At 50.5% G+C, this 8,230-nt stretch overlaps 1 long non-coding RNA gene across 1 annotated transcript; it reads right to left on the minus strand.

The window, feature by feature from the left end:
* Positions 1-980: 980 nt before the first annotated feature.
* LOC123182843 (uncharacterized) lies at positions 981-4,462 on the minus strand. Its single transcript, XR_006492331.1, has 2 exons — positions 1,452-4,462; positions 981-1,370 (listed from the first exon to the last, which is right to left on the minus strand). It is a non-coding gene; the product is annotated as an uncharacterized lncRNA (long non-coding RNA).
* Positions 4,463-8,230: the final 3,768 nt, after the last annotated feature.

Here is an 8,230-nt window from a genome sequence, read left to right on the forward strand (position 1 = left end):
ACATATTTTAGGGTGTAGATTCACTCATTTTGCTCCATATGTAGTCTATATTAAAAATATCTAAAAAGACATATATTTAAGAACGGAGGATGTACATATCAAGCATCATCAAACATATGGTTTTCAATCAATAAACCATCTGATCGAAGCCAAAAAATTTCTTCTCCATCTTCGCCTAGCGAGAAGACTTGTTCTCCCTACTCACCTTTCGCGTTCCTCACTATCATGTATCAAGAAAAACCAACCTACACCCATGTGGGAACTTGCGACGACTACTAACTTCATATTTCGGTCCTAGTCCAATGGATTAAACCTATCTTGATCCACCACCCACCAATGTCGCGTGTATGTCATCTCATTATATGATGCAGCATGCCGACCATGACCAAAAGATAATGATGACATACAAAATAAATCGATGTTTTAACATTCCAAACCCCTTTGCAAGATTTGATGAAAAAAGAATCATATCAAATATCACATAATAGTATCTTGAAGATAGCAATCAAGACAATATAGCACACATACTATAGCTTGAGCACACTTATATATGGTTTCATGACAAACAAGAATCAAGTAGAAGTGGTTAACTAAATGCTTTGCTAAATATGCACACGAAAAATGAATCTGGATACAATGCCACCATGAAGAGAAGAAATATTCCAAACATAACCTACACAGCTAGTTCCACTTAATTAGTTACATACCTTAGGCATCTATGAGGCCATGGAATCATTTGTCAAGCATAGTATAGTCTTCTTTTAGTTGTTTGCTCAAAACATATGTGCCAACAATATTAGTTCTGTGGTTTTTGCTTTCATCCAACTGCTAGGACATCAGACAATCACTACATCATATATAAATGTCTGATATGTTCAGACAAAAGGAAGAAAACTGAGCCTGTAGAGGGTCTGTAGTATATTTACATAAAAGGAAGAAAACAATGAACAACACTTGCAATACATTTTTTACCAAGCAAAGAAACAAAATGTACTATAAAATATGCTTTGAAATCATGTGTATATAGAAGAGATACATACACAAAATTAGTACCGGACCTCTTGTAACCCCAGGTCGTATGCAACAGAGACAATCCTAAATAACATACAACTATACAATTGTGGCGTTGTTCAGCAAGAAGACGGCTTGTCTTCTATTGGTAGCTGGGCACCACCCAAACATACAAGAATTACAGAGACAATCCGTTCAGTCAGAGCAATAGAAAATTGTTCATGAACATACAGCTTCTAGATCAGTAGTCCTCACTGAAGCCTGCTCTGGACTTATTTCAGCAGCAGAAAATTGTTCATGAACATACGGCACTTCTAGATCAGTAGTCTTCACTGAAACCTGCTCGAGGACTTATTTCACTGCAGATACATATACTGAGAGAAATTAGTGTGATTTCTTTGAAACAAACTAACACAAGAATAGAGACGTGATGGCCTCACCTTACTCGTCAGTGACCCCTCTGCGAAGCTGCCTTCTATATTCTGAAATCCGCAGAAAAAAATCAAAATCAGAGACATGTTAGAACGAGATTATCTCATGAAATATGCACCTAACCGACGGCAATCGGCAGCTAAGATGGCACCAATAGAGAAAAGGACCTCATTCCCTTTATTGGCAATTTCAGGTCTAGCTCTTTACTTAGCCAAGGTGCATCTCGTCTTCTCTTTCAATACCATTCTTATTATCTACTCATTCTCTTTCATTATTATCCTAATGTCTGCTTCTTCTTCTCCTCCATTACCTCCTCATGTTTTATTTCCTGTCCTTCAGGTTCAGAGTTCACACATCCTCTTGATAACTGAATCATCACCTTCTTCTTTTTTATCATCCTACAAAATTATTATGTAATTCGGTACTTGCAGGTTTCAGAACTTGCACGAATCTATACCACAGTCCGCACTCAGGAAACATTTATTTTTTACATGCTGCCATAATTAAGGGATTTTACTAAATGCACATGTCATTGTAACAGTAGTATACAGTAGCACAATGCACTGAAATAAGGGGAATAGAGACGAAAAGAATTGTTAGCCTCAGCCTGCAGGCTGTCAAGCATGACTATAACTATAAGAAGGATACACGCATACAAATGTGTTGTGGAATTTACATGACATCATAACGAGCACATATAGATCCATCCCAGGAATATCTTGTTCTATTTACTTCATCCCCTAAAACAAAGCAGTATAACAAAGTACTAAATTTCCCAAATGAACCACACCAGTAAATTGCTTCTCTCTATCTCTTCTACTAAATCGATTTAGACAAAGAAAGCATAACTGGGTAATATTCAGATAGAAACATTCCTTTCTTATCAAAGCCACATATACATAATGCAGAACCAATGTGTGTTAGAGGGTGAAGATGGAGAAAGCTCACCAGCCGATATCACCAAAAGGAGGACCTCCTATGGTGTATGAGGCTTACATCTAATATATCAAGATCAAAGTCTTCTCACCGTTGCCGGCTACGTATCTAAGTAGCGGATGCCACTGCATAGCCACCAGACGCCTACCGCTATAGCACCGATCCCTTTTCACCAACAGCATACATATCTTCATATCATAAAGTGAGTACATAGTAGCAGCAGTCGTAAACAGTAAGCAAATACCAACATTAACAAAACCAGTAGCACCATGAACAAAACCGCAGCAGCCTACTGCTGCTTTCCTCTATGATCTCTTTATATATGCTCAAATAGGGATATCCTCTCTCTAGCGACCGCGTCGCCCGTGGGCGACCGGCCGCGCGACCGGTCTCCTCCCTCCAGGTCCCCCCTTCCCTCCTCCCTTCCCGCCGCCGTCGCCGGCGCCGGCGGCCGGCTTGGCCCCGGTGCTGCTGGTGGCGGCGGCCTCCTTGCCCTTCCCCTCCCGGTAGCTCTCTGGCGCGGGCGGAGCTGCTCCGGGGGGTGCACTTAGGCGACGGCGGTCTGGCGTGGCGGCGGGGTTCCATGGCGTGTGCAGGCGAGCAGCTGGGCGGCGGCGCCGCCGTTGGCGGCGGGGCGGCACGGCGGCGGGATCTAGCGTCGTCCGCTCGGCCCAGATCTGGGCCCTTCGGGCCCTATCTGGGCCTGGGCGGGCCGGCGGCGGGGATGGTCTCCGGCGTGGCTTCTGGGAGGCGGGGGAGAAGCGACGAGCGGCTGGGTGCTGGCGGCGCCGACGTCGGCCTGCTGCATCGTGGCCGGTGGGGCTTAACGGGCCCGCGTCGGGCCTGGCTGGGCTAGGGGTGGCCCAGCATGCCCCACGGCCGCGTCCGGACGGCTACCGCGACGGTGCCGGAGGCACGGGCCTCCCGCACGACGGCGGTGGAGGTGATTCCCTCCCGCTCGGCGTTGGTGTTGCTGCTCCCATCGTGGCGCGCTTCTCTCCGGTCCTCTTGGCCACGTGGTGGTGTTCGTAGTGAGGCGGCATGGGTGGAGGCGCTACTGCGTTGGCGCATGGTGGTATGCGACGGTTTAGCGGGTCGGTTCCGTCTAGTTGGGCGGTTGGGGTTGGATTGAGGGAGAAATCCCTGCCGGCTTCGGCCCCGACGCGGTGACACCTGCGGGTGCCACCATTCCTTCCTGGAGAGTGTCGGTGGTATCCATCCCCCACCTCCTTCCGCGTGCCGGGGGAAACCCTAGGAATCGTCTGGGCAGCAGCGTCGTCGGTGTCGCATCCCTTCTTGGAGGTGCTGCTTGGTACGCGGTGGTTCAAAGCCTCGGTCTGTGGTGGTCTGTATCCGGTGGGCGCCGCGGTGGCGGGTCATCCGCGCTTTGCCGAGCTGCCGTGGTTGGCATTTGTTTCTTTTGGTGTGTTGTGCTGCTCGCCACAGCGATCTCTGTACTCGGTGTTGGTTGGTTTGGAAAACAAAGCGGGGGAAACCCTTTTTGGTATATGCTCAAATAGTAGTATATCAGGGCAGAGCAACAAAATTAACAACATTAGAGAAACCTTGACGCACTCACCAGCCAGCCAGCGCCCATCCCACCGTTCACGCCCTCCTTCCACGTAGCTACTCCCCAACGTCCACGCCTTCTACTTGAACGTCTTCTTCCTCTGCCCCCAAAAACTCCTGCTCAGTGTCCCGCCCAGCTCAAGCTCCACTGTGCGCAGGGGGAGAGAGGAAAAGGGAGGAGAAGGGGGAGCTCCTGCACGGCGCCCTCAGGCGCATGCGCACACGCATATAGCACGCGCGTCATCGATCCAATGGCGCGCCTCGCACGCGTTGGCATGGGGAATTGGGGGCATCAGTGCCATCATGGGCGGTGGGCCGTTGACCATGGCGGAGAGGATGGGCTCGATTCGTCCTCTCACGTTGTGGTGCTCCTTTGGGTGTCGAGATTGGGACTGTGTTCGGCTGGAGCAGTGGGAGTGTTTCGCCGGCGGGAGAGAGGATGGGCTTCGGTGGCCAGAGATAGGGTGGGTGGACGTGAGGCGCTAGAGATCTGTTTCGTGAGAGGAGGAGAAACGTCTAGACTATTCTGTTTTGGCGCTCAGTACAATACGTCTTACCTCAATCTCAACCTTAGATTCAAGATCGGACGATGCAGAAGATCCATAGGCAGACACGCCATCATCATCAACTCATATTTTTATAGGAGTAGAGACTAGCATCATGCTCCTCTTAATATATGTTGACCACCGGAGAATACATACCCTGTGCCTCGTCAAGCCGCTTGTTTACAAGCACGATGTCGGCATCTGCCGCATCAAGTTGCCGCTTCAGTTCGGCAAACTCACCAGTCCGGCTAGCGACCGGACCCTCAGCCACCTGCACATGAAAGCAGTACGGTTATTACCTGGGACTATGATCCTCTGTTTGCCGCCTTTTTCGACAGCAACTAGAGTCTCAGGGGCTACTATCTACATAGGGCACACCTAGCGTGTGCGGTACCGTCAGAAATATACATATTACTTTGCGTACCTCAAAGCCTCTCAGTAGGCTCATAAAAGCTTCATGCAACCCGCTTTCAGCGGATGAAATCCTCTCAACCACCGTACACATTAGTATACGATGCGCTTCTGAGATAGCCGCTTGCTCCAGAAGACTCATCAGTGCGTCCGGTCGTGCGCCGGACAGTCCCGGACTCTTTTTGTGGCTCTCCTTAGGAGCCGAATACTCCAGACTCCGGGTGGCCGAAGGGTTACCTTCTGGCCTTGGCGGATCAGGAGAAATCCTCCGTGATGACACCTCAGGGTCGTCCGCCTCACGAGGCGGGGAGGCACAGGGAGGCGTTTCGCTCTCCATCATCTCCGGAAGAAGATCCCCCGAAGACGAACTCTGTCGAGAAGGGCTACGATCCGAACTACAAGACATACGTCTCGGTTATTGTTCTCAGAAATAAAGTAGGATATATTTACTATGAAGTACTTTTGTTTACTTACAACTCGGTGGAGGGCTGAGCCCCTTGCGGGCATTGTGCGGTAAGGACACCCTCCGAGGCAGGGCCCCCTGGCGATGATTTCTTCCCTCGTTTGGAAACCATCGTTTCCAGCCTTCAGAGGTGGTCCTCTTCCTTCCTTGGGGAGAGGGAATTTTAGATTCTTCTCCCCGGTTATACTCCTTTGCGGAGGTACTAATTCCCCCGGTTTGGATGAATAATGAGTGAGGCCTGCTTTCGGCTTCTTTATTCCCCCCTTTATCTTCCCCTGATGGCGTTTGATAAGGCCCAAGCTCAAGCATCCTGGCTAGTACATGATCCGGTGAGCCTTCGGGAAGGGGGCCCGAACACCTGATCATCTTCGCCTTTTTTATCCAGTCCCGGTCACATACCGACTTTTCAGAATGATGTTGTGATAAATAAAGAGACAACATGTTCGGCCGCGGAATTACTTACTTGGGTGTCTGGACGATTGCAGTTCAGACCCGCATCCTCGGTGGTGTCCGAACACTTTATTCGTGATCCGAAGAACAATCCATACATCTCTTCGAGCGTCGCGCCGAAGAATTGCTGAATAGTTCGCGGTCCTTCCGGGTTGAACTCCCACATACAGAGAGATCGACGTTGGCATGGCAGGACCCGACGAACTAGCATGACTTGCATTACCTTGACAAGGCTGACATCTCCCTCGAAGAGATCTCGGATGCGGCTCTGCAATGTCAGCACATCATTAGCTGGCCCCCAGTCCAGCCCTTTGTTGACCCATGATGCCAATTGTGGCGGAGGGTCCGGACGGAAGGTGGGGGCAGCTACCCACTTAGCGCTTCGGGGAGCGGTGATGTAAAACCATTCCCGCTGCCATAACTTGGATGTCTCCAGGACGGAACCCTTTGGCCATGGAGCATCGGCACCTTTGTTTATTATGGCACCTCCGCACTCTGCGTGTCGCCCCTCAATCATCTTCGGCTTCACATTGAAGGTCTTGAGCCATAAGCCGAAGTGTGGGGTGATGCAGAGGAAGGCTTCACACACGACGATGAACGACGAGATGTGAAGGATGGAATCCGAAGCCAGATCATGGAAATCGAGCCCGTAGTAGAACATAAGCCCTCTAACAAAGGGATCAAGACTAAAGCCTAGCCCTCAGAGGAAGTGGGAAATAAATACGACACTCTCGTTGGGTTCGGGAGTGGGGATGACCTGCCCTTGAGCAGGCAGCCTGTGCGAGATTTCGGCGGTCAGATACCTGGCTTCTCTTAGCTTCTTGATGTCCTCCTCTGTGACAGAGGAGGCCATCCACCGGCCTTGAAGGTTGGATCCGGACATGATTGAAGGTCCGAAGCGCTTAGCCTGAGCCTTGAGTGTTGGAATTCAAGGTTGGGGGAAGGGAAGGATCGAGCGTGAGAAGAAAAGGACAGGCCTTGGCCGCTTTATAGAGAGGGTGAATATCAAGCGTCCCCCGCGTGGCCGTTTGGAACTTGCCTAAAATCGAGGAGTCATACCAGCAGGCACGATTGGGTTACCCACACCCGTATTAATGAGAATCCCGTGAAAAGAGGGACATGATCTCTGCTTCGACAGGACGTGCCAAGGAAACCGCCTTGTAACACGTGCAGTGGCAGGCTCGAAAAAACGGTTTGTCATGACCAGACCACGGCGGAACGTCACATTATAAAAAGCTGTCAGCAGATTAGATTTGTGGAAATATTATTCTCTCTACAGTGGTATGTGGAATTTGTTTTGCAGAGCCGGACACTATCCTTGTGTTCAAAATCTTCTATGGAGTATTCGGAGGAGGAACCCGCCTTGCAATGCTGAAGACAATCTGCGCGCCGGACTCATCGTCATTGAAGCCTGGTTCAGGGGCTACTGAGGGAGTCCTGGATTAGGGGGTCCTCGGACAGCCGAACTATATCCTTTGGCCGGACTGTTGGACTATGAAGATACAAGATTGAAGACTTCGTCCCGTGTCCGGATGGGACTCTCCTTGGCGTGGAAGGCAAGCTTGGCAATACGTATATGTAGATCTCCTCCCTTGTAACCGACTCTGTGTAACCCTAGCCCCCTCCGGTGTCTATATAAACCGGAGGGTTTAGTCCGTAGGACAACAACAATCATACCATAGGCTGGCTTCTAGGGTTTAGCCTCTACGATCTCGTGGTAGATCAACTCTTGTAATACTTATATCATCAAGATCAATCAAGCAGGAAGTAGGGTATTACCTCCATCGAGAGGGCCCGAACCTGGGTAACATCGTGTCCCCCGCCTCCTGTTACCATCCGCCTTAGACGCACAGTTCGGGACCCCCTACCCGAGATCCGCCTGTTTTGACACCGACAGGCGGCGCCCCCTACCCGAGATCCGCCTGTTTTGACACCGACAGGCGGCGCCCCCCCCTTTCCTTCCTCTCTCCCTCCTCCTTCCCCCCTTCTCCTAATCCAACAAGGAAGGGAGGGAGTCCTACTCCCGGTGGGAGTAGGACTCCTCCTGGCGTGCCTCCTCCTGGCTGGCCGCCTCTTTCCCCCCCTTGCTACTTTATATACGGGGGCAGGGGGGCACCCCAAAGAGAAAACAATTGATCATTGATCTCTTAGCCGTGTGTGGTGCCCCCCTCCACCAGAATCCACCTCGATAATATCGTAGCGGTGCTTAGGTGAAGCCCTGAGTCAGTAGAACATCATCATCGTCACCATGCCGTCGTGCTGATGAAACTCTCCCTCAACACTCGGTTGGATCGGAGTTCGAGGGACGTCATCGAGCTGAACGTGTGCTGAACTCGAAGGTGTCGTGCGTTCGGTACTTGATCGGTTGGATCGTGGAGACATACGACTACATCAACCGCGTTGTGCTAACGCT

The sequence above is a fragment of the Triticum aestivum genome, chromosome 1D (assembly GCF_018294505.1).
Source record: "Triticum aestivum cultivar Chinese Spring chromosome 1D, IWGSC CS RefSeq v2.1, whole genome shotgun sequence".
Taxonomy (NCBI): domain Eukaryota; kingdom Viridiplantae; phylum Streptophyta; class Magnoliopsida; order Poales; family Poaceae; genus Triticum; species Triticum aestivum.